The 27,583-nt window shown below is 45.8% G+C and overlaps 1 protein-coding gene across 2 annotated transcripts in view; it reads right to left on the reverse strand.

The window, feature by feature from the left end:
• Nucleotides 1–16,737, reverse strand: part of SERPINE2 (serpin family E member 2) — a 58,401-nt gene extending 41,664 nt beyond the window's left edge. The window contains exon 1 of one of the 2 annotated variants that reach the window (XM_070619954.1): nt 16,552–16,737. The gene's annotated coding sequence lies outside the window, so the exon portion shown is untranslated. Of the gene's footprint in view, nt 1–16,175; nt 16,475–16,551 lie in introns of those variants that run through there. The other variant, XM_070619955.1, reaches the window with a different exon arrangement.
• Between the last annotated feature and the right edge of the window lie 10,846 nt (nt 16,738–27,583).

The following is a 27,583-nucleotide window of genomic DNA, read 5'->3' on the forward strand; positions in this document are numbered from 1 at the left end:
GAGAGCACCATCCCACAGAATCCTCAGGCAGTGGAGTATCCTTTCTTTCTTTCCATGGTGTGGCACAACTCAGAAATGAAACGTGAAGGATGGCCTCTCAATACTGCTCTAACCCCCTGTCCATGGCCGGCCCCTTTGACTAATGTAACATTGTTATTGAGCTTGGAGCACCTCTTCAGGAATGCCAAATGACTTCCTACTTTTACCTGCCACATTGCAACGATATTTTCAATTATTGGTTAAACCACAAATGCCCCATGAGTCATTTAAATAAATCTCACATGTCTGAAACAGTCAACTGTGTTCTCAGAGCAATTCCCAGCTGTAAAAATAGAGCCACACGGAACGTATTTTTTTCTGCAGCTAATTGAAAATACTGCACATATAATGCATGATTTAAAGCACCCAGGAGGAATTTCCATTTGCATTCCCTATTTTAAAAAGTACAATCAAGTCCTGTCTTAAAGTGTTCTGCACATTTAAGTCAATATTGCTCGCCTGAAGCCCCAATCACTCCTAAATTTTCACACTACGAATTGATGACCTGAGGTTTTTAATGCTCCAAGTGACTTTTAAAACAATAGCTTTAATAGGGCTGTTTCCTGAGAAAAGAAACACTCCTAGACTTGACTGATGCAAACCTCTGTGGCCCAGAGGAAATCTCCAAAAGAGCAGCAAGATGCCTGCCAGGAGGAAGGGACCACGCATAACATCACTCACTCTGGAGTCTGAGCTGTGATCTCTTATGTGTCCACAGCGCTGCCCTGGAGGGAGAAAGGATGCCTCCATGTTCTTGATGGTTGAGCAAATGGTAGCTGGCAGAGTCTCTGGCGATGAAGAAAGGGGTTGTGAAGGTGGCAAGTGCCAAAGAAGGAGTGCCCAGACTCTGGGGGTCCCCAAAAAGGAGAGTTACGAGATTCATCATCATCTTTCATTTCTAACAGAGCTTTACAGGCTGCACAAACACTCTTTGCTTTCCTAGTCCACAAGACAGTTCCTGGGGCCCTACGCCACAACTCAAGCACCACGGCAGAAATTACAAAGATGAAGGGAAAGCACAGCCTGACCTTAAGAGCCACAGACTAACAGAAGACAGAAGCATTTAAAGGACCAAGAAACAAGCTGGGACGTGATAAGAGTCTTAAGATTTCCTGGCAAATGAGGAAGGTGTCCATCTGCCTTTACTTTACACGCAATAACGTTAAATTTGATCGTGAGTGTCCCTCCAGACAGCAAATTAATAAGAAGGGAAAACGAGAAGAGCACCCGTAACTTACCCTAAAAGCAAGACATGAGAGTGACCAGCAAGTGTGGCAAGCGACAAGTGAAAATCAAACTAGCAAAGAATCAAAAGCATAGGAATTTAAAGTCAAATAACACAGTGGACACTCAATGCATATTTTGAAGGAACGAGAGTGCTACTCACAACTTAGCGTTATTCCTTAGATATGCAAACTTTAACCCTTAGCCTTTGTTCCACAAATTAAGAAATAGAATTAGAAATAATGGAAGGACACAGAAATCATCTATATCAATAACCTGTCACCAAGGGCTAATGTCTTATACTATCTATAACTAAGACATAGAGATCCCCCAATGTTTGGGGATGAAGACACCTGCTGTGTGGAACCCTGTTGATAGTACTGAGCCTCCTGTGCTCTAACTGACTAGAACTTCTCTACAGGCCATATGGGATTAACCCAGGTTGAGTTCTATGACTAGAGCCATCAACTATGTCACGTGCTTTCCTATCGTACCTATCAACTAACCTTCCCATAACAAGTGGGCTTCCCATGACAATTTTATCAATATGGGGCACATGCTAATTGGCCAGAGGACCATCTTTTCATGCTTCCATCTCTTATGAGTTTGGGAACTGTTAGTCTCTCTGACCTGCAACAGCCGTGGGGGTCTCGACAAAATCTAGTGTTTCTTCTGTGGTTCATGCTGTGGAGCCCCCACAGCGTTGCCATCGCAGGAGAGCCCACCTAAGCAGTCAGCTTCTCTGACATCATGTAAATAAAATGCATGATGACCCATCAAGTGTTTTTCTTCTCCTTTTGGCAACACTGAGTATTCACTAACAATCTTTCTTCCCCAAGGCAAACAGAGGGAAGATAGGAAAGTGCTGAGCTTGTGTTACAGAATCTGAGAAGGATGAAGGGAAAGGAAGAGTACAGTGTAATTCAATCAGCTTCCTCGCACACGCGCGTCTCCAAGTAGGTTCCTTCACGCAGTTCAGGAATGAATGGTTTGGGAAAACAGACAAGGAAGCAACATCTTTCCTACCCTCCCTCCAAATACATTAAAGACTGGTTTAAAAAATGGATTCTAGCGTGGACACACCCATTATATTCCATTTTTCCCTGGATGACCAGGGGATGCTTTGAACTAAGTTTTGCCATCCACAGAAGTGATCCCGTGATGCCTGGGCAAACTTTCATCTCTTCAATCTCAGTTTCTCATTCCAGTTCTCATCAGTAAGTCCCTCTCTACTCAGGCTTGGTGCAAGACACCCAAACAGGTCCAGTCCACCCACATCCTTCGGCGTAAGTTCTTGGCATGCATGACAACCAGTAAGACAGCTACGCAGAGGAAGCTGGGAGTGAGTATAGGAGGTCATGGGTCCCAGATTCCCTCATTTTAATTTCTGGGGGGAAATTATATGAGAGAGACATCTTCCAAAAGAAATTAAACAAGTAAATAAAAATATATGTATCTATAGGCACGGATTTGGAAATACTTCTAAAGTAGGAAGAGGGAAGGAGGGATGGGAAAGAGAAGACAGTTAAAAACTTCCACTTCAAGAAGGGCTCGTTGGCTTTTATCTCCAATCCTTTGCTCGCTTCTTTCAGTACAAAGAGTTTGTAAACAAATAAAACCCCAAAGGAACATTTTAAAAGCTGACCACTCTATATTTATATGTTTTTATTTCCCCAGCAAGCAACCATCTAACCAGCAAAGGTCTGCAAAGCTTAGAAACCATCTGAATTCACAGGAAGAATGTTCCAAACTTAGCTTTAGTCACCTAAATATTGAGGTTCTTTCTTTAGCCTGACTTAACTTTTGCTGATGTCCCCGCTGGTGCCTTCTGAAGGGACCTGATGAGGGGAGGGGAGCTGTTCACTTTAACATAATTGTGGAATAGGCCTGTCGGCTGGTCCAGGCCTGCCTGCATCAGACAGATCACGCACTTGCTCTGTGACTCAGTTTCCTCATCTATAAAATCAATGAAAACCTCTCTCCCCCACCCTGACCTCAGAATGTTGCTATGAAGATTGCATGAGACACTGTCCTGGCAAAATGATGTGACAACTCAGGCACCACGGAACTTTTCCTCATAGGACCAGCCTTTATAGCTCCCCATATCCAGAGCTAAGGCAGAAGAACAAGGACTTCTGGAATCAATGGCTTAATGAAAGTTGACCTTTGTCTGACCTCTGCTACATGATACTGCACCGAGGGATCTTCAGAGATGGGGGACACCCAGCCTCTTTTTATCATGAAGTCACATTTCACAGGGGGAGGACATTTCCCCAGTCTCTCACGGCCAGTTACGGAGACAACGTTCACCAACAATGGAGCTGGTGAGTAGCTGCACAGGAGATGGGGGTGAGGGGGCATTTATAAAGCTCCTACTGTGTGCACAGCCCTGTGAACATGCCATCTCACTGAATCTCACATGAGCCCTTCAGGATACAGTTGAGTTAAAAGAGACGCACAGAGGTTGATGTCATCTACCCATGTCACACAGCAAGAGGTGAGACCACGTGAATATGCCCACCGCCATGAGACGGACATTGCCAGAGGCTTCCCCAGAGAGAGGGCAGCGATGCTCCTGTCGCCCGCCTCTCCCTTGTCCACTCCCTGCAGGTCCCTTTTCATTCCCTCAGTCAGAGCTCAGGATTGACACTGGTCCCCTTCCCAAGCTTTCGCCTCTCCTTTTGCTCCCAGATGCACAATGATCTTTTCAGCATAACTGACGACCCTCTCCCACACTCTAAGAGGCATCCCTTGTCCGGGACAAAATCCTTTCTTTAAGTTCCAATGACCACATGTGCTCGGATATCTGGTATCTCTCAAATACAGCCCTCCTCTTTTCCCAACGAGAAGATCCCAATCTCTGCTCCCCTGCCACCCAAGTTTTGGTCAACCGGACTAAATAAACTTTACGACAAATATGTGAAATCACATATATTATGATTTAGAAATAGTACTTTGCTCTCCATTCCCACCTTCTAGGAAGCAATTGAATTCCAAGTTTTCCCAGACATCTTCTACATGCCTGTCATCACTTTCTGAGTTGTCTAACAATTTTCCCAAGCACATCATCTCCTTTTCTTCCACGATGCCTATGATACAGCACTTCTCAAATCTATGTGCAACGCTGTCACTGAAAAATCTATCCTAGGCCATAAGAAGCCTTTCAAAGAGCATCAGGACGTTGTCCTCATGGGTAAAAATATATTCACCATCCCCACAGCATATTGCTGACTGTGTTACTTTTTAAAGTGACCCTTAATAGACTTGATAAAATTTCATTTGACAGACAGTAGCCACCTCCTCACAAATCCATTTCCTCTTCTTCCCAAACACAGAGCTGGACTACATTTCCTAGCCTCTGCTGTAGGGCAGAGTGACCATAAGACTGACATGTAGTCAATGAAATAGGAATAGAAGTGATGGACACCACTCTCAGGCCTGGCCCATCAAAACCTGCCAAACGCAATCCTCCATGATCTTTCTGGTCCACCAGCTTGAGGCTGACAAGCACCATGCCCTTGGAAACCGCCTGTTAACTAAAGCGGAGCCATAAAATGGAAAGAGGGTGGGTCCCTGAATCTCCAGGTTTGAGACAGACACACCATTTTGGGCTTTATGCAAGTGGAAAATAACCTTCCATCATGTTGGAGCCATGGTACACATTTGGACTTACTCATTATAGCAACTAGCATCCCCTTAACTGATATGACATTTAACATTTGGCACTTGTGAAGTCATGACCTCAGGCATAATTACTAAATCTGTATTGAATTTCTATGCTTTTTTCTTTTTTAACTCTTTTTCATCATAAAACCTCTATAAACATTCATAATAAGTATTGATACAGAGGATTTCAGGCTAATGTGCCTTCCCCATCTGTTCTCAACCAGTCACTCGAGAGTCTCATTCATCCACTGCTTTTGGTCCTGATAAACTTATCAGGACCTTTGTAAAGTGGAAGATTCTGTAAGGACCCTGGTATACAGCAACTCCCTCTTTCTCTGAGTGACAATTTTGGGGAAATTCTTCACTTCATATTCATGAAATTCAACAGTTTTTAAAGTAGGACACTCTCTTTTTCACAGAGAAAATTCTACATTTTAGTGCCTTTTAATGACTTATTGGGGCATCGCTCAGGCACCATTTTGGTCTTCGTGCCCAACCCAGACCCAGAGAGAGCAGGCCTCGATGCAGTTTTGTACGCTCCAGTGTCTTGTAGTCATGAATGTTTAATGAAAGTAAAAGTTACATGTGAGTAATGTTTCACACCCTCTCAAAGTCGTCCACTAAACCCTTCATCTTCTTTTTTAAGAGATCTGACCTCTCTCCCGTAAAGGAGTTATCTCCTTGTATTTAGCCAAAGGCCAATTCTTATTATTATCGGTACAAATCAATAAATAGTGATTCAACAAAATGTAGGGTAAGAAGGGTTTTGTGGAGAGTAACATGAAAGAAAACAAAAAAAAGGACTGCATGACCCACGAGGGCTATCTGGACATTCGTGTTTATCAGCCACGAGCCAACACCTCACATTGTGCAGACTCCCCTGTCGCACACGCTACCATTGGGAGAGACTGTCATTTGAGAAAATTCCATGTGTCAAGGGCTTTAGCATTAGCTCTGCTGAGCCAACTGGACTCCTGGAAAGCTGGGCATGGAAGCCCATGGGAGGAAACTGAGTCCTGGAGATGGTCCATCACTTACCCACATCCCTGCACCTTGTGAAGACTCTGGGTTCCTCATCTACGGAACAATCTTGGGCTCCCAGCCTTTCAAGGCTGCCAAGAGGATGGAGGGGAGCAATGTACGCAAACGGTTCATGGCCCATGAACCCATTACAGCTTGTGCTGGCGCCAGTGACTGCTCCCGTCATTAGGGTCACACACTGTTCTCCTGGAGCCCTTTCAAACCAAAAGGGAGGGGAAAGGACTTTTATGCATTCTTCCCAATGATTCAGTCCACACCAACCACTCCAGCATGACCTCCTGAATACCTCATCCACAGACTACTGACCCAGGGCAGTACTGAGGGTCAGCACGATGGATCCACTCTGACGGAAGAAGTTTATCACCATGGTGCACGATGATGATAAAAAGCAAACCAATTCTGAGGCAATTTCACGGCTGTGTTTAAATCCTCTGTAGACTATACACCTCCTTGGTGCCTCCCCCAGTACGATATGCCACCATTCTAGACTACTCCGAATTGTTAAAATATCATGGATGTCCCTTTTCTACCTAAATATAGAAGATCCTCAAAGGTCAACCTGTTTTGTGGATACTTCTGTGTCATTCAAAGCACTTATTACAGAGTAAGTGCTCAAATACTAGCTCTTAAACTGAATGCCACCCAAATACAATAGGGCTGCCACTTTCTTTTGAAGTCCTGTGTGGGGCAGATTCCTCAAGAGTGAGACTTGGGGAATCTCTACCCTCTGGGAATAATCTTCTTTGAGAACATGGGAATAAACAACATAGAGAAAAGGAGACATGAATGAGCCAAGGGGCTCTAAGGAATGGCTGGTAATAGCCCCCAAGTCAGTGGGGTACTCATGTGGGGGCCAATCAAGGGTGGGTGACAGGTGATGGCAGTTCTGTCACCAAAATGTACCCAGACTTGGCATCTGGAGAGGTGATAAGTGACAGGAGCAGAGAGGTGAGTTCTCAACCCGCCACAGCCCTGACCTTGCCAAGGGACTTAAGTCACTGTACTTCCTATTTCCCTGTCTATAAAACGGGAACAACACTATCGTTCTCTGCAAGAAAGAGAACATCCTCACCATCTCCATTCTAGCTTTGGAAATGGAGCAGAGAGGGAAGGATTTTGTGCCCATAAAAAAACTAAGTGTAGAGCTGGGGTTTAAACCTAGGTTCACTTGACTCCCAAATTCATCCTCTGTGCAGCAATGTTCCAACCTTTCGTCTGTGGGTGCCCTCACTCTTGCTCAGCCACCACTGTCTAGCCTCAGTCATTCACTGAAAACATGTTTCAGAATCAAAAATTTCTACCGTTGACACGCAGATCTGGAGAGAACATTCCTGATGGGAATCTCAGAAGGGTGCTCTGCACACCTGAACCTCAGTTTTCTTCCCTGTAAAGTAGGACTAAGCTCTGCCTTACAAGGGCTCTTAAGATTCAACAAGAGCATATATAAAATGTGCCTAACCGTACCTGACACACTGATGATCCATGATCTCTCATTTCTTTCTCCCCTTTCAAGCATTTTTTGGGCAGGTGCTATGGAAGGAGCCCAGAGGGATAAAAGAGACCACAAAATCCCTGAACCTTCCTAACAGGGTGGATAGGACACACACATAACTAGAAGACATGGTTGAGAGTAAGAAAAAAGCATAATTTTGCCATTGTCCATGTAAAAAAAATGTACTTATCCTACTCAAAGAAATTTTAGGCTAATAAGTGATATACATGCATGGCAACAGCTATGTTTTCAGTGCCTGCTGGATGAATTCACATTAGTGTGATTAGCACTTTGATATTCATGATTTACCACCTTGCTGCACAAAACAGGGTTACTAGGAACACTTGGGTATCTCTGGCCAATCCTCCAAATGGCTATTTTCATTAACATGTCACTAAGAAATGAACACAGGTTTGGCATAAGATGATAGGAGTCTATCAGTAAATTAATTCCAAAGAGAAAATCCAGACCTTTAGAAAGAATGCTCTCTTTCTAATTGTCATCACACAGAATTCTCCCTGGTCTGCCCCATCCCATTACCTGAGCAGTGGGCATACACTGAGTGCTGTATAAAATCCCAAAGGAATGTTTGCCAGTAAAATCCTAAAAAATCATAGTCATGGCAGCAGAAAATACATTTCCTATCTGGAAACGTTTGCTGAGGTTAATCCAACATTCAGAGAACTCTTTTGTATAGTGAGGGAATCAAATCACAATTAAATGACCACACATTTTAAATACATTTAGCATGTGTTTAAGATGGTTATTTCTGGGTATCTGGACATCAGTGGCTATAGCAGAATGACTATTTCACAGTCTGAAAAACAAGAACAAAATGAGAAGACTCTGGATGCTACACCTGCCAAGACCAAAATATTAAACCAAATAGATTATGTGCCTACTGCATAGACATTTATTCATTCTTCATAACTAACAGATGAGGGGGAAAAGGGCATCCAGCCTGACAGGGCTAGCCTGCAATGTGCCCTGGAAAGACCTCCTGGTAGCAAAGCTGTTTACATTTGCTCACACAGGTGGAATAAGAGGGAGTTGATTTCACGCATCAGCCATCCTTTGCTCCACGGCCAGTCCTCAAAGAGCCGGGAGCCTGTGGAAGGACAGATGACCAGCTATCACTGGGAGTCCTGCCCACCGAAAGTGTTACAGGAAAGGAGTCTGGGAATCCAAGCAAGTGAACACACAGAGCGAGTCCCTCATCCAAAGATACAATGAAAACATGAGTCCTGGAGGAGGTCAATGCCCGCCTGGACCACTGTGACAAAGGGAACCCCACTGCCACCTCGTGCCCTGAAAGTCAGCTCCATTCTAGCCCCTGTGCTCAGCACCTAAACTATAGTCTCCACTTCACCCTCACACTTAAGATGTGGTTACCTTCATGCCCAGCTCACAGATGAAGAAAGTGAGGCTTGGAGAACTTCAATAAATTGGCTATGGCCTCCTGGCCTCCAGCTAGTAACGGACAGAATCTAGATTCAGACCAAAGCCCGTTGGCCTCAAAATCCTCCATACTCGTAATTACTACACTACACTAAGGAAGAGGAGGAGGAGGAGGAGGGGGAGGAGGAGGGGGAGGAGTATAATATATACTATTTAGATGTGACAAATTTTGAAATAAAAGTAACTATTAAAAAAAGAACTATAAAAACTATAAGAAGAAAAGTGAAATCTCATACAGTGTTCTGAGCTAGTCCCCACACATTGTGGGCTTCAATCAGGGATCTTTTAAAAATCACGTCACACTTGTTCTTTGGTGATGTTGAGTTTATCCAGTTCAGCCTAAGGCGTTCCCTTAGACTCTGGGTAAATGCGCTCTACCTTTCCAATCGAAAGGTCAGCACTAATTTTAGATCAGAGGCCCAGAAAGAAAATAAGTGTGTAAGGACTGAACTGGGGGACCAAAAGGCATAAAAACATTACTTCAAACATAACACCAAAATATGAGCTTCTTTCCACCTCGTGTGTTTTGGTTTTGTTACTGAAAGATACTATGCAGCAAAGTGAGAGGATGGTCTTTTGAAAGAAGCTGTCTCCTTGGACAGGAATTTCTTTCTGAGAAGTTATAAATATTGACGAGACATAGATCTTCAAAAATTCATGGTATCAGCCCACAGTTCACACATTTACAGACCTGAGTTCAGGCTCTGGCACTGAGACATACAGGTTGGATGTGTGACTGGACACCTCCGTTACTCCACCTTTTTCTTTCTCGACTGTCCGGGCGGAATGATATGAGTTGAGTATCTGTCCTACAGGAAAGCATGAGGCTCGTGGACACAACACAGGGCCTCTGTCAACCGAAAGCAAATACTAATGGCAGTTGGGGTAACTTGCCTGCCCAGCACATCCCTCTCAAGACTCCCTCCCTTCCTGACCACAGGCTTGAACATGTGATTCACACTCTGGCCAATCAGAGTATCTCATTCCATGCACCACAGCCATTGGTCCAAGGAAAGGCACATGACCCAAACTGAGCCAATCAGAGTGCCTCCCTAGGGTTTTTCCCCCTGGAACTGGCAGGAAGCCCCTCTTTCCTCTTTGATGGTGAAGCTGTAAGGAGGTAAGCCTGGAGCCTCCCGCAGTCATGGTCCCTGAGAGAACAAAGGGCCTGCAGAGAGGAGGAGAGACCAGAGACATGGAGGGAGAGAAGAGAGCCCCAAGGCCCTGAGTTTCTGGTTCCAGTTACCTCTAGGGCCATGCCCCAGGGTCAGCACTATATGCCAAGATCCCCTTTGCATCCCATGTTTTTGCCACAGTTATTCTGCTGCAGGTTTCTGCACTTGTAACCAAAAGATAATGCAGTAGTTAAAGCTCATATAGTCCAAACAGTGACCAAATCCTCAATAAAAATCATTTCTTCCTGGGGCTGGCCCTGTGGCCGAGTGGTTAAGTTCGCGTGCTCTGCAGCAGGCAGCCCAGTGTTGCGTTGGTTCAAATCCTGGGCGCGGACATGGCACTGTTCATCATACCACGATGAGGCAGCGTCCCACATGCCACAACTAGAAGGACCCACAACAAAGAATATACAACTATGTACCAGGGGGCTTTGGGGAGAAAAAGGAAAAAAAAAATTATTTCTTCCTAAGTGGATTCCTTAAAGAATTGGTGAAAAAATTTAGTAGAGGAAGGAGGCACTGCCGCTATTTATACAGAATTTTCTCAAAAGAAAAAAAGAAAAATCTGTTTTCATTTGCAGTCACCTTATTCATTTTTGAGTGGGCTTCATATGTGGTGGTAAATTCTTACCAACCCACACCCTCTTTCAAGATTTTGTCCATTAAAAACTTAGCCTAAAAACAAGTGGTTATTTTTTCTATAGCTATATTAGTTGGCATTAAATGGAGGGGGAAAGTAGGGGGGAGAAAGTGCTGATGCTATTTTTGGTACGCTCTTCAGAGAAATTCCCCAGGTTACCAGAGTTCTCGCTGTGGGGGAGTGGGAGGTACAACACCAACGTACATTTACCAAGATTTGCAGCCACTACAAGAAATTCTTTCTGCCTCTTCATAGGATCTTTTTTTCCCCTTTACATTAAAATCTCCTCCACATTATCTTTCTCCCAAGAATTAACTGATAAAAACAGAAAGGCACAGTGGATTCTAATTCTCGAATTATCTTCTGAAGCAAAGGGCAAAATCTGAGGTCAAACTGAAGCAAGAGCATGGGGTGTTCCTGATCTGATCTTGAACTAGGGTGCCCACTCCAACCTTTGAAGGAATTCAAGGATTAAACAGGGGACGTTTGTCAAAATACAGGAATGGAATTACAAATAGAGGCTTGCTTAGGCTCGGTGGCCATCCCTATGCACAAAAAGAGCCCCAGAAGGAACGCCAACTTCTCTGGACTGGGCTTACATCCAGACCCAGAAATCTAACAGCAGAATAAGGGGAGAATCATTGACTGTATAAATAGACTCAGCCCGTTGGGTAAAAGGCGGCATTTCTCAAAGGAGAAATAAAATCGCACTAAGCTTTCAGTGTTCTTAGACAAATTGTGAGCTCATAGATAAGCAATAACCTATAGTTTATTGCATTTGACTCCATTCCACACCTGAGGGTTTTTTTTTTAAAAACCCAACATTGATTTTCAGATCAGACATGCAATCCACTCATGAGGCGAGATGGTTTTGGAAAGAGAAGATGGGCACATTTATGGGTGGAGACAGTGGTTTACCAAGAAGATCCAAGTATATGGGACCCAATTTATTTAACATTTTTAAAAAAAAAGCCTCCAAGTGGGAATATCAACTAAATCTTCCTGTTGGCCCTCAATGCTATTTCTGAGTACTATAGAGCCAAGCTGAATGATTTCACAGGTTTGAAAGAGAAAGAAAGAGAGAGATAAGAATATCATGTAGATGAAGACAAAACATTTTTAAAAATTTTATTTAGGTCTGATATTTATGAGAAAGCTGGATCAGAAAGGAAAATAAGCCAAGCAGTTTTTTTTTTTTTAATAAGACAAAAAAATCTTTGAGGTCATTATTTCAACACACTCATTGTATAGACAAGGAAATTAAGTTCTAGATGGTCACCTATACAAATGCTTGGTGGCACAGCCCAGACTCTCTCCCAACCCACGGTTCTTTCCACCAAACTTGGCTGAAGACATTAGCCAAAAAACAATCACGGCAATAAAAAAAAAGAAAAGAGGCCAGCAAGAATCCATGCATCACTATCATTGATGGAAATAAACCAGAAAGCATTCGCCTACCTTATACAAAGCATGCAATGTGGAGTGCAGCCCGGCCAATGGACCTCAAGGAAGACAGAACCAAGCCAAGAAGAGTTCAGATGAGGGTAACCAGAGTGAACACACACACAGAAGCACTTCTGTATTAGACTTCTGCTGTTTTCTAAGGAATATTCTATCTCAAAAGACAGGGTTGATTAAAGATTCCTTTAAAATGTGAAGATACACATTAAACGCAGAAGTACCGGAACCAGGGGTAGGGATCCAGGAGGAGAGCTCCCCTTTAAGCACGAAACACAAGCACTCTTTCATAGTGTGCAGTAAACTTGTGAAAAATATGAATATGGTTTAGTTCAGACATCCATTAAATGCTTCTGGGTCACGCACCACTGCTGGTGCAAATGAAACTAAAACACAGACACATCTTCATGGTGCTTAGACTCTAGTGGGGAAAGCATGTTGCTGTAACTCTAACTGCCATCAGAGAGGCATCCACGGGGAAGGTGCATGTGTGTGTGCACACCACACACGTGCCATAGACGATTGGGGTAGGGATTGTCAAGGGTGACTGTCAGGTAAGAATTTTTCGAAGATGTGACACTAGACCTGAGTGTTGAAATGGGGCAAGTTAGCCAGACAATGAATACAGAAGATGGAGAAAGAATTCCAGGCAGAGGTCCAGCAGGAGGAAAGGGAAGGAGGCACAGGCAGCACCATGGTGTGAGGAGTCTGCAGGAAGCTCAGTTTTGCAAGAAAATAAAGTTTTGGGAAGGGCACAAGGCAGGGAGGTGGGAGGAGGCTGAAGAAAACTTAGACTAGTCTCATTACAAATGGCCAGCAGCCTAGGGAGTTCCTGGGGAGGAGAGTGGAGCATTGTGGAAAGCTCCCTGGCTGAGTGCTGAGGGGTTCTGGACCTGTTCTGTCCAAAGGCCAGAGTGACCTTGGGAACACACTGTATGACTCTTGGCACCATGTGTGAAATGGGGCCCACCATGTTCCAGGGGCTCAGGGCTCCTGGGGCAGCCTGAACTTCCATATTTATAGACGTCCCCCTGCTGTTTGGATGTGGAAATCCGCCCTGTCCCATCTCCTCCCATGGTGGCTGTGAGAAAGTGGCGGGGTGATGAGGTCTATGCAAATAGTTTGTAAACAGCAGGGACTACATCTCAACACAGGTGAGGTAAGACTAGAATTAGGTGTTAACCACCCACCTTAGGCAAGTTCAAAAGCATGTTGTGAAACCCTGGGCCACCGCAGTGGAGCGCGCGAACCCAACCACTCGGCCACGGGGCCAGCCCCAATTTTTGTATACTTCGTTCAGGCCAACAACACATCTGCCAGCTGGAAATGGCACACTGGCCACCATTTTGCCACTTTTGGACTCAAAAGCGGAGCAGGGCCAGCATGACTAGAGCGGAGGTTTATGGGATTTCACAGCACAGAGAAGCGACAGGACTTAGCAAGTGTCTGGAGGTGGGGAATGTCCCAGAGTCTAGCATTACTATGAGGTTCCTGCCTTAACACCTGGTGAAGGATGGAGCCACCACCAAAAGAAGAAGGGACAAATGTGGGCTAAGGATGAAATGGGTATGGGGTGGATGGTGAGAACTAAAATCAGTTTGGGATGTATTGTAGGTTTTCTGCCTAAAGGCCATGGGTAAGCCACTAGACCTTAGGTAAGTAGCAATTACAAAATGCCAATCCAGGACTCACTTTGTACTGGTGATAGTTGAAGCTGTGGCACATGGTTCACCCAAAGAGCAGAAGAGGGTAAGAACAGAGCCCTGCGTAAGCCCAGGAGATGGGCTGGAGATTCCAGGGGGGCAGAAGGAAATCAGAAGAAGATGGCAGCTAGGGAAGGAAAAGGCATCAGAAAGGAAGAAAGGATCTGCATTTGATGCCACAGAGGGGTCCAGAGAGCATCCGTGGGATCATTCGGTTCAGGAATCATGGGTCTCCTACTGTGGAGAGACTGGCCAGCTCACAGAGCTCAGAAGGAAAGGGAGAGTGGGAGCGTTAAGCCGTTTAAGAAGCCAGGGGAGACCCGTGGTCACTGGAGACGAGATGGGGATGCAGGCACACGGGAGGTTAAGGCATTTAAAAAATATTGTTAAAAAAGAAAAGAGTTCACAGGGAGAGACTGAAGATAAAAGTGAGAGAAGGGAGCAAAATTCCTTAGGAGGATCCTGGGCGCCACTGGAGACATCGGGCACTGCCCCAGGGAGGCCTTCTCTCGAACCTTCTCTAAGTTCCCCGCCCAACTTGATTCTTCTGTTATTCTCCCCTGTTCATTTTTTGTCACACATTTCCTCATATCATAATTATATTTGCTTCTTGTCTGTTTCCTCCCACAGGAACAAGAGCTCCAAGAGAGCAAAGACCCGGGATGTTCACCACACATCAGGGCCTAGCAAGGCACCAAGACACAGTAGATGCTTAAGAAGATTTCCTGGATGCCTGGGTAAATTCAGAAAAGTAGGAAGGAAACAGGGTAAGACATGGAGAGACTTCAATCCAGTGGCCTCCACTTTCTCGGTAGAGTGGACCATGAAGTCACCTGCCAAACTCGAAGGAGGGAAGGGAAGAGATCTCCTGTGTCAAAAAAGAGGTTGCAATGGGAGTACCAGCTTGCAACCTGCAAGGAAGGGACCTGTGGTTCAGAGACACTGAGATGCTGACATTTCTGATTTCAGAAATTGAGCATCCCTGGGTGAGGGCAAGACTTGGATGTAGTTAACAGGACTCAGTCTCTAGAGTGGGTGCAGGTCGCTAGATTTGATATGGTCAAGGAAGTGGGAATTGAGAGCTTCTCCCACATGGACTTTGGGACTAGAGAAGGAGAGAAAGCCCATGAGCCAAAGACCCTCATGCTGTGGGAGAATGACTGGCTGACAAAGAATGGCCACACAGAGGTGTAGCCAGGAGCTGGCTGGGCCACCACCTCATTTCCAACTCTAACACCTCAAACAATCTCTGGCTAGTATCTAGTCACCCACATGTGGAACTGAAAATTAATGTCCTTTGGAGATTGAGTCACTTTTGTCCTTTTAAAATTACACTAATATGTGAAGTTCACGGGAGGCAGAGATTTTCTGCATAGATTCATTTTTTTTTAGAATAAAAGATAGATGACATCTTTATGACCTTCAATAATTGCCCTGCACTGTGCAATATTTTCAAACATGATTTTATTAAAGAATCAAAACTTGGGAGTTGAAAGAAACCTTAGATTATTTAGGCTAACACCTTCATTTGCATAGCTGAAGAAAATTTTTGCTGAAATATTGCAAACTGCACATAATTACTGATTTAGATATGCAGACAGCGTTAAAATTATCTTCAACTTTGGAAGCGCGCTTTAGATAGAGAAATTAGCAATGCTTACATTTCTTCCAGTTATGTGTTCAACTTTTGATATAAAATCTCCAAAGTGCAAAATTAGCAAGTAAATTATTCCTGAACAGTTCAGAGAGGTAAACTGCTTCCTGCATTGAAAGAGGAAGTCAAACCTTCAAACACCTTTTTATGTGGATGCTAAATACAAGAATGTTCTCTGCAAAGTAGTCAAAGCAAGGCACAGCAGCTTCGATTTCTCAAGAGACACACACGAAGATTCTTTTTCGTTCATTAAAACACTAAAACCTTCAATAGCATCTTCCATCATACCTGAAGGTGGAGTGCTGTCTTATGTAACAGAAGCCTTCCCTCCCCGCTCCGTTTTTGGCCAAATTAAATACCTAATTGCGCCCAGAATTTCTGAGTATTTCACCTTGCCTCAGTCACTAATCAGCACCGCAATTCCCATTTCTACAGATGATGAAAATCGCAAAGACCTGCTCCAGAAGGGTTAAATCGGGTGCCAGAAGCCAATTTAAAGGCTCTCCCGCAAACCACTGGTCACCCCCACCCTGCTCAGCCGCTGGTAACAAGTAAGAGTCCGTTTGTCTTTCCCTATCCTGGCGGCGCACACCCGAAGTACCGGGTAGGGGACGCCCGCGAGTACCTGGGTACCTCAGGTTCAGGGTCACGGGCGCCAGCCTGGATGGACCGGCAGAAGCCACGCCGGCGCCAGGACTCCCAGCTGCGGGCACACCTGGGCGCCACGGCCGGCGCGGCCCCTCCTCGCCCTGCCCGCGTCCTGCTCGGGGTCCCCGCGGGCACCGGGCGCGCACGCAGCTTTGGCCGAGGCAGCCGAGGGCGGCGAGAAAGTTCCTCCGCCTCGACGTCGGCGCCCGGGCCCCGCCGCCCCGCAGCCTGCAGGCCGGGCGCAAGGTCGCGGCGCGGAGCCCCGGGACCGTCCCCGGCGCAGGGGCAGAGCCCGGCGCGCCCCCCGCCCCCGGGCGCCCGTCTCGGCCGCGGGGCGCGCAGCCCGTACTCACCGCCCCTCGCTCACGATCCCAGGTGGCGGCCGCGGAGGGCGGCGCGGCCCGAGCCGGAGCCGGGTGTCGGCGGGGCGGGGAGTCGGCGGAGGGAGGGCGGCGGCGGCGGCGGCGAGGAGGGTCCGGGAGCAACGAGGCGGTGGCGACTGCAGACGCCGAGCAGCCCGTCACCCCGCGGCGCGAGCTGGGCGGCCGCGGCGGCGGGGGCTTTATCACCGCCCGCCCGCCCCCGCCCCTTCCTGCCGCCCCCGCCCCCGGCCCGCCCGGCCCCGCCTTCCCGCCGCCTCCTTTGTGTGCCAGCCGGCCGCAGCGTCCCCGCGCCGGCGCTCCGGGACGCCCCGAGTCCCGTTGCAGCCTCGCGGGGGCCGCCCCAAAGGGGTCCCCGTCGTGGGGCTGCGTCCAGAAAGCGCCGGGAGAAGCGGCGACCCCGAGGTGCGGCGCCAGCGGCGGTCGGGCTGCACGTGGGTCGCCGGGATCCGGGGTGTGTGGGAGGGGGAGGGACGCGAGGGCTCGCGGCGCGTCTCAGGGCTGCAGGACAAGTCGTCTTGGTCGCCCTCTGAGACAGACGGGGGGCGCCTCGGGACGGTGCCCACCGGTCCGAGTGATGGTGATAACGATGCCAGCTCGCGGCCGGAGAGCGGCAGATCACCCTTCGAGGCGCTTCGCAGGGCTCCCCAGAGCCGACTTCTCCCGGCCTCGGGGACAGAGGAGCGGGAGCTGGTCGCAGTAGGCAGATGGCAGACGAGGGAACCCAGAAAACTGGATTCCTGACTGCGGTGACAGCATGAGGTACCCGCAGAGTCCTGGGAATACAGCCCTGCCCAATGGGTAACCACAGCTGCTGGGACCCTGTGCGCAGCAGAAAGGCGCAGACCCCAGAGGCCGGCAACAGATTACCATCCGGCTCCCCACTGTATTACAGGGATCTCCCGTTCAGTTCTCCTTTACGTCCACTTAGGTTTCTGGGGACCCAACTTTAATGACAAAATTTATGTTGGCCTTAGTGCAGAACGCTCGCCTGCGGCCCCATGGCCCCAACTGTGATAAGGAAATGTGGTAAATCTCAAAGACATAGCCTTGAAATAGGGGTGCTTTCTACTGATTAGAGCAACGTGGATGATCTACAATTGGCATGTAGGCGGCCATGCTAGATACTGTGTGTGTTGAGGTGAGGAGGCCGCTTTTAAAAGTATAAGATCTGGGCCAGGCCAAGGGTGTTCACAGCCTCTCTTATAGGGAAACAAGCTATGGGAGGTTTGGCTCTAAAATTAAAAGGAAACACAGTTTGCAAAAAGAAAACCTGTTTCTTTATTTTACAGTCATGCCTAATATTCGTATTCAGTTACAGGGCAGGATGTAAATCTTTTTTCCTGTTGTTCCCTCTGCCTGAAATGCCTTTCTCCCCCAGGACCCTTTCATGACTGCCTCCTTATACTTTGGGTCACAATTCAGATGTCACCTTCTCTAGGAAACCTTCCCAGATCAATTGAGCTAAAGTCACTTTCTCCTTTCTCCAACCTATTACTTTCTTCATAGGCCTCAACGTGATCTGAAATTTTTTTTTTTTTTGCTTGTTTCTTAGCTAGTTTTCTTTCACCCTTCTTTGTTGTGTCCCCAGAAAGCAGAGAAGAGAAACCAGTTCAATGTGGTTTCCAATTCACCCCGTCCCTAGTCCCCAAAGGCAAGACAGTACACACACTTCTTGCTCAATAAATATGTGTTGACGGGTGGGTGAACTAGTGCCAAGTGTCGTATTGACTTGGTAAGTACTGCTCCAGGGACAGTGTTGTGGCTTGATCTAGGAGCTGGGAAGAATGAGGTGGGATGGGGAAGCTGGAGAAGAAAAGACCAGAGGTGGGAATGAGTGTGGTGTGTTTGACAAGCTGGTAGCAGCCTCTTCCAGGTGGAAGGGAATCATTCAGGAGACTAGTGGAGAAATAGACTAGGACAAAGAAGTGTGGGTGAACCCGGGTTATGAAAGCCTGCCTGATTCCTGGCATCCACTTCTAACTCAATCGCTTTTTAAAAATTGATTATTAAGATAATTGTAGGTTCACATGCAGTTGTAAGAAATCACACAGAGAGGTCCCTTGTATACTTTGCCCAGTTTCCCCAATGGTAACATTTTGCAAAATTATCATATGATGTCACAATCAGGGTATTAACATTGATGCATTGATTCATATCTCAAACACTTTGGTTAATTTTGTAATTTTAAATTTTTAGTAAAGTTACTTTAAGTTTTTGAAAGAAAGGCACAAATATTATTTGAAAGGGATTCAATCTGTTGTTTTAGTGGAACCGACTTTTTTTAGGGGAAAAATTGTTTTATTTTCCCAATTAGAGCATAATTAGAGTCTGGATTCTTCATCTCTAAAAGACAGTCAGAAGCCTTTGGAATTAACTCTTTTGTTTGCACTTTGATGACTGCCATTCACTTCCCTGTTCTATACAGGACTGGCGAAGGAACGTTTTTGAGCAATACTGTACATGACTTGTCAATTCTGAAGTCAGACAGGATGCAGTGTTAACTAATATGCTAAACTAAGCCCAACCACTAATGTGCCTTTCTCTCTCCTTGGACATTGGATGGGACTGCCAATGAGTGTCTCCCAAAGGGAAGTGATTCAAGACAAAGACCCATTCTGCCAGTGGGATATGCCAGGAATACCAACTGTGCTTGTTGCAGAACGTGCATGGCTGGTGTTGGCCAGCCTTCCTGATGCCAGCAAGGGGATACAGACGCAACCTCCCAAGCTTTCCATGATGTTCAAGTGACCAGGCACTTCGACACCCATCATTAGAGGGCTGCCCCAAAGATGCTGTGTCCTGTGTTGGTTGGTGGCCATGAGCAGCGGTCCTTGCAGTGTTTGACCCACTTTGAAATGTGTTTCTCATAGATGTGCACTTTCAATCAGCGTTTCCCTCGTCTCTATCTCAGTCTTGTTTGAGAAATCCAAACCGTTTAATGCTCCTACCTGCCTCTTCCCATTCACAGCAGAATGTCATTTTGTCCTTCAATTGTGTGGCTTGCCTTAATTGTCAGATAGAGCTTCAAATTGTTTATTCCTTCAAAAAATTTTAAAAAGTGACCTGGAGTTTTGCCAGCTCCAGCCAGTCTCTGAGTTTGGCTTTGTGTCCATAAGCTGCAGTTGGGAGAAACGCAAGAAATGCCCAAACAGAATAAAACAAATGATCTATTTAGTCTCGTTTCCTCTCTTGGACGAGGTCCAGTGTTGAGTGCTTTGGAAGAAGATGAAAATCCCCCGCCCCGCCCCCGCTGCTCCCCATACACCCAAACAGTATGACCTTGTATCTAAGTAAAAACTATCCTTAGCTCCCAATGGGTGATGGTGTTTTGTCTGGAAGAGTGACTGATGTTATGATAATAAGATGATAGTAGTTGCCTCTCTCCTGTCTAACCCCTATTTAAAACACATTACACCACAGCAGTACTTGTTACACAATATTACAGAAGCAAATGCTGTTATGTAAGATTGTTTCAACCAGGGGAAAGTAGACTGCTTATAAAAGTTGGCTTATACAATTAGTTTCTGGGACTGTTGGGTTCGTATGATTTTTTCGTTCGTATGATTTTTTTTTTTTTAGCTTATAAAAGGCGTTTGTCTTTTGATTTCCCTTTCAAGTTGGCTTTCAAATAAATCTAATTTCCTCTTTCTGTAAGTTCTGAAACAGATTAAACCAGAGCATCAATTCACACTGTCCTATTATTGTCACTACGTTTCACCAAGAGCTTCAGAGAAAAGACGTTACTAAGTGCTGGGCTGAATATTATTGTCTGCTTAATATTTGACCAGATAGGATGGAAAGCCCTAGGTGCTGAGGATCATGGAGATACTGACCCTTTCAAATGACAACCTAGCTCATCTTCCTTTTACCATAAAACAGTAGAAGCTGCCTCCCTTCTTCCAGACATCCCTCTGACCTACCTTCTTACCTGCATCTCTGTGTGTCCTCCATCTCTCCCCCTCTTCCCCTCTCCCCATTCTCTCTCAAAGGTTACCAATACTTCCAATGCCATCACCAGTAGTTTTTCATCATTCTTTATCACCCTTGATCTCTTGGCAGCATTTAACTCTGGTGTTTGCCCATTTTTGAAACTCCTTTGCCTGTTCTCTGTCCTCCAATTCCTTAGCTGGCCTTTATCTTTCCCTCATCAAATTCTCCTCCTCCTACACATGGGTGCTATGCAACTGTCTGCCCACAGCTCTCTCCTCTCCTTCGAACCCTCTCCTAGTGGAGTGAACATGGATTGATTTGTGGCCACCCTGCGTCTATTCCCCTGTCTTTTGATAGCAGAATCTGGTTTCCTTTGAGAATCACCTCTCCTTGTTGGGAAAGAAAGGCAAGTTGTCCTTCCTTCCTCTCGCCTGGGGCGGACATATGACCAAGCTAACTAGATCCCCTCCTAGGACTCTGAATCCTGAAGGGAGTGGGGAAAGTCATGGAAACAGACTCATCTTAACTTGAGATTGTTTGAGTTCTTCCCATGTGGGTCCCCAGAACCACCTTAGTCTCTGCCCTTCTGAGTAGAGGTCCAGAGCAGACTCTGGTTCCTTGAGCCTTTTCTACTTTTAGCCAGATTTGGTTTCTGTTGCTTGTAACCTAGGACCCCTAATGGACACACCCTGGATGTGTGTGATTTTGCTTAGTTCTGGATGAATTCTGAGCCCGTATCTACAGATGGTCTTGACCAGCGTCCTATGTTCCCACTCACATATTTCCAAATGCCTGGCAGACACTTCCACTTAATGTCCCACCATCGCCTCCCACCTAACACATCTAAAGCCAATTTATTCTCTTCCTCCTGTGCTCCCTAAGTGCTTTACAGGAATGACTGCCATCTCAGTCACTGAAGCCAGAAATGTGGGAATGCATTCTGACCCTCCTCTTCCCTTTATTCATCCGATATCCAGCCATTCCCTGGGTGCTATTCATAGTCTCTTACCCAAATCCCTTTTATTCACCCCTCTCCCATTTTTTTCCAAACTAGTTCAGACCCTTATTGCTTCATAACTGGACCACTCCAATAGCACCCTATTTTCTCAGCTTCCAGAGTCTATCCACCACTGCTAGCTTAATCTTTCTGAAGTACTTTAATCATGCCACCTTCTTGCTTAAAATAATTCCATGTTTGTCACTAAGGTCCAAATTCCTTGGCTTCAGCAACCTACTGTAGAGGTTATGGTCACAGCCTCTGGAGTCAGACTGTCTGCGTTCAAATTCCACTCTCATCACTATGTAAATCTTTTTTTGAGTAGCTCAACCTCTGAGCCTCAGTTTCCTTATCTGTAAAATGGCAGATAATAATAGTATAACCTACTCGTAGGGTTATGTGAGAGTTCAGTTGTTAATCCATGAAAAGGGTTTAGCTGAGCATCCCATAGTAAGTGCTCAATAAAAAATTACTGCAATGAAAGCTCCCACAGTCTAACTCCAACCTGCCTCGCTAGTCTTACCTTCTCATTTCCTCTCATTTGTTCCTAAAGTTTTACCAATCAGAATCACTCAAAATGTGTTTTTCTACCACTGTGCCATTGTTCAGGCCATTCTCTCCATCCTGAATAGCCTTCTCTTACTCCACCTGTATCAGTTGTTTAGTCCTTCATTTCAAACTACCCCAATCTTAATGGCTTAAAGTAACCATTTCACTTCTTCACGATTCTATGGGTTGGCTGGGCAGGGTTCAGCCAGGGTGGTTCATCTCTGACCCACCCAGGTTGTCTGACCTCACTCACAGCTGCAGGATTCAAGATGGCCTCCCTCACGTGTAGGCCCTCAGTGGGCATGGCTGGAACCCTCAGTCTTCTCTCTCCTCCATTTATTTCATCTCCATGGGCCTTTGTCCCCTCATCCTATTTCGGACGGAAAGGCTTCTCTCTACGTGGGTTTTCCAGCAGTACTCAGACTTCTTTACATGGTGGCTCAAGACTATGAGAGGGTGAAAACAGAAGCTGCAAGACCTCTTAAGGACTAGCCCTGGATTTGGCACAATGTCACTTCTGTTGCATTCAAACCAAGTCACAAAGCTGTGTTAGATTCAGGTAGGAGAAGCAGACTCTATGTCTTGCTGGGATTCATAGTAGTCACCTTGAGCTGCCATGACAAGATACCACAGATCAGGTGGCTTAGACAACAGACATTTATTCTTTCACAGTTCTGGAGGCCAGAAATCTAAGATCAAGGTACCATCAGGGCTGGCTTCTGGTGGGGCCTCTCTTCTTGGCTTGTAGATGGCAACCTTCTCACTATATCCTCACATGGTCTTTCCGAGAGCAGAGAATGTGAGAGAGAGAGAGAGAGACCCATGGTGTCTCTTCCTCTTCTTATAAGGACGCCAGTCCTATCGGATTAGAGTCTCGTACTTAGGTTCTCACTTAACCTTAATTACTTCCTTAAAAGCCCTGTCTCCAAATACAGTCACATTGCGGGTTAGAGCTTCAATGTATGAACTTTGGAGGGACACAATTCAGTCAATAACAAAACAAAATGAGTGGAAAAATCACATTGTAAAAGGGCGTGCTGATGGAAGGGGTTGCTGTGCCCATTTTTGGACATAATCCATCACCCTTCTCTGCCACTGAAATAATTTTCATCCTTCACAACCTTCCCCCCTCTCAGCCAGGCCAACGTTGACATCTCCTCACTCAGCAGTCTGTGGCTCTAAGTATGGGTTGCTTCTTTCACACGACCACATCCTGCCTTGGTTATAAGCATTTGGTTTAGGTTCTAACCTCAAGGCAATGGCCATGGTTTGGTTTTTGTATCTTTAGGTTCTCACACAGCGTCTTGCACAGAGAAGGCCATAGAAAATGTTTGTTGAATGAATGAAAAATGCGATCAATTTTATATACTGTGCCAAAAAGTGACAGCCACTCAAAGACGAAGCTAGGTTTGGTGCCTGGGCAGTTTGCATACTTTCACTGCTTCTTATATGTCCTCAGTCCGCCACCTCTTCCAGCTCTCTAGCCCATGGCATGAGGGAAGAACTCAGAAGACTAGATACTGGGAACCAGGAGGCCTGGGTTCCTGTCCCATTTCTGCCACCTCTTAATTGTGATCGTGGGCAAGTCGTTTTATTTCTCTGGGCCTCGGTTTCCTCATGTCTAAAAGAAGAATAACAATACCCTTTATAGGGTGGTTGTGAGAAAGGAATATGACAACATAGGTGAAAGCACTTTCAAGTCCAAAGAGCTTCACAGATATTATTTCTTGTATTGGTCTGGTTGGGCTGCCTTAACAAAATACCATGGCCTGGGGGGCTTAACCAATAGAAATTTATTTTCTCACAGTTCTGGAGGCTGGAAGTCCAAGATCAGATATTCTGTCTGGTGAGGCTCTCCTCTTGGGCTGCATATGGCTGCGTTCTCACTGTGCGCTCACATGGCCTCTACTTTGTGAGCATTTGCAGGGGAAAGGGCGGAAGAGAGAGAGAGACTTTACTGAACAACTATTGGATCAATGAAGACATCAAAGGAGAAATCAAAAAATTCTTGGACACAGGTGAAAATGAAAACAACATACCAAAATTGACGAGAGAGAAAGCTCTCTGATGTCTCTTCTTATGAGGACACTAATTCTATCAGATCAGGGCTCCTCTTTCATGACCTCATTTAACCTTAATTACTTCTGTAAAGGTCTTGTCTCCAAAGTCTGTCACACTGGGGGTTAGGGCTGCAACAGATGAATTTTCGGGGGACACGAACACTCAGTCCATAACATTGCTATTGTTAATTCTGAAGCACGCGGGTGATCTTCATTGGTCTAGCCTGGTTTCTTGCTGATTCTGCTCTATACCAACTCTCTGACGTGCCTTCTGCAGTGCCTGGTGCATTGTAGAAATCAATAAATGATAGCATTTATTGTTGTTATTCCCAGTCACTACCTACAGGTGTTGGGGGAGTGGAAACTGAAGACAAGTGTTCTAAGATGTCCAGTTCTAAATAGAAGGAAAGGATTTGTCCTCTTAAGTTCCTATCTTCATACCAGGTTAGAAAATCTTCCTAAGAACTATGTTGGTTTGTCTCCAAATGCTCAGGAAGACCCTTGAATCATCAAAGCTGGTTCAGATTGCAGAGTGCGAATAACCAGCCTTTAAACTTTCAAGAATGGTTTCTGAGTAGAAAAGGAAAAAAAAATTGCGATCTTCAAAAATTGCAGGCTGGGGACTAGCTCCGTGGTATAGTGGTTGGGTTTGGTGTGCTCCACTTTGGCGGCCCAGAATTTGCAGCTTTGGATCCCAGGCATGGACCTACACCACTCATCAGCCATTCTGTGGTGGTGAACCACATATAAAGTGGGGAAAAATTGGCACAGATGTTAGCTCAGGGCCACTCTTCCTCAAGCAAAAAGAGAGGAAGATTGGCAACAGATGATAGCTCAGGGCTAGTCTTCTTCAACAACAACAGCAACAAAAAAGCAGGCTGTTTAACTAGCTCTGTAGCTGGTGACAGGGCAAGGACTGATGTGTGCTGCAACTTGAATCACTGTAGAGTAGTTCTTGCCACTCCAGGCCACTAGCGTCTCCATTGTGGGGAAGGACCGGTGTCCCACCTCCCTCATCTGCTTCCATTTACTGCCTCTCCTTATATAGCATTTTAGATTTAATGAGGATAACAATGCCCCAAATTTATTAGACCCTGAGAAAAGACTGGTTTTCGTTAAAGAATAGAAGCTGATTCTAACTTACACCAGGTATAGAGATCCTTTGTCACTTTTTAAGCAATAATTCCTCCAAGGACCACTGAAGAACCCTCTTCAGCCTCGCCAGTCTACACTTTGTAGACTTCTATCCTAAAGGATCTAGGAACAACCAACTCAACAGTGAGGAAGTCTGTAAGTGTGAACTTTGACTGACTATATCCATGAACATGATGTTGATGGTGATGCCTGCATCATCTTAGCATTGAACATCTCTTTAAAGATTTCTAGAGTAAGGAAGGGACCTTACAGAGGACCAACATCTCAGCATTTCTTAAAGTCCAAAGATAGCCTACATGGCCATCTTCGAGATTCTTGTTAAAAACACACCTGGGGATCCATCCCAAGATCTACTCATTCAGCATCCGTCTGAATCTGATTTTTTTTTTTTTTACAAGCCTGCCAGATATCACTTATACACATGCATCCAGACACCGATGTAGTCCAAGTCCTTACTTCTGAAGGTGTCGTCCTTGGATCAGGGGTATAAAGCCACTCAGGAGCTTGTTAGGGCTGCAGAATCTCAGGCCCTGCCCCAGACCTGCTGAATCAGAACTTATATTTTAACGAGATCTGCACTTGAGTCGTATGAACATTAAAGCTTAGGAAGACGGGCTAAGCCACTTATCTAATATAAAGGCAGCTGGGGTCCAAGAACCCAACCGACTTGCCTAAGATCACATAAGTAAGCCAGGAGGCCGTGTGGGTAACTGGGGAAGAGGCTGTGCTTGGAGTCAGGTAGGCCAGTGTTCAAATCCAGGCTCTCCTCTTTGCTAGGCTAAAATCTCAGGTAATTCCCTGAATATCTCTAAGCCTCAAATTATTTGTTGTCAAAGAAGTAGTAATACTCTCTCATAGGCTTCTTGAGAAGATAAAATGAAAGCATCTAAAAAGCACGTAGAAAGCTCTCAAGAAACAGCTCTTATGATCATTATTCTAACTTAGATTTCCTGATTCTGTGTTGCCTCCTAGGCATCCCGTGTTGCTTGCAAGAAATGGGAAATACTGCTTTAGAGAAATTGGGTCTTTTTGAGACTGTTACATCTAATTTAGGTTCTAGGGTTTGAAAGAATGAGGACAAAGGCGGGGGCCCTTTGGAGGAAAGTAAACAGAATGTGGTACAGCCATGAGATTTCTCCTGCCCTCCCGACTCCTCGCGGCTTGACTTGTTGGTGATGACCTGCAGACCCAACCAGTTCCTGGAGAAACACCCAGCTAGGTGAAGCATTTGCCCATGCTTTGCCTCAGCTTTCGGAACTTCTTTCTTTCCTCATCACTGTGGGCATCCCTTCTCTGGCCCCAGAGTTCTCACGCAGGCTCCTTAGAGCCTTCCTCATTGGGGCTCATCTTCTTCCTGCCTCCTAGGAAGCCCTATAAACTCGGGGCCTTCCCTCCACACATCAAAAGTCACTTGCCCTGTGCCTTATTCTAGAGCACTGGCCAGCTAAGCTGATAAATCAAATTTAACACTCAAGTTGGAGTCAGTCAGACGTCCTGGGTTCAAATCCGAACTCTGCCGTTTGCCCTCTCTGTGATTCAATGAGTTGTTTCACCTCCCTGTGCCTCAGTTTCTTTACCTGTACAATGGGGTCGATGACAGTAGCTACTTTATCAGGTTGTTAGGGAGTTTACAGGAGTTAACATCTGGAAAGAGTTTGAAGAGTGCCTGGCACAGAGTAAGCGCCGTGTGAGTTGCTGCTGAGTCAGGCATGGAGCTGGGTGCTTGTGGGTCTGCAGATGAAGGGCCCAACCCCTATTTGGAGATTCGAGTGAAGGGCAAATAACGGTAAGATGGTAACATGGAGCTAAGAATGAGGAGAGTCCACAAGGTACATGTCTGAAGTCCTGAAACTCCTGGAGGTGAGTGGCAGATTTGGCTCTAAGCTTCCTTGCCACTGGGGAATTTAAGATACATTGTTTAGGAGAAATGTGACTATCCTTGACACTAAGTCTAAAAGGTATCTCTTCTGGATCTTCATGGAGATGACACTATGTCATGTGCCAACAGTAAGTCAATCAATTTTATGTTATAATGTTAAAATATCTGTCTTAGTTTGTTCAGACTGCTATAATGAAATGCTACAGACTGGGTGGCTTATAAGCAATAGAAATTTATTTCTCACAGTTCTGGAGGCTAGAAGTCTAAGATCACAGTGCCAGCATGGTTGGGGAAGGGCCCTCTTACAAGTCGCAGACTTCTTGCTGTGTCCTCACAAGGTGGAATGGTCTAGGGAGCTCTCTGGGGCCTCTGTTATAAGAACACTGATCCCGTTCATGAGGGCTCCACCCTCATGATCTAATCACCTCCAAA

This window comes from Equus przewalskii, chromosome 5 (genome assembly GCF_037783145.1).
Source record: "Equus przewalskii isolate Varuska chromosome 5, EquPr2, whole genome shotgun sequence".
NCBI classification, from domain to species: Eukaryota; Metazoa; Chordata; class Mammalia; order Perissodactyla; family Equidae; genus Equus; species Equus przewalskii.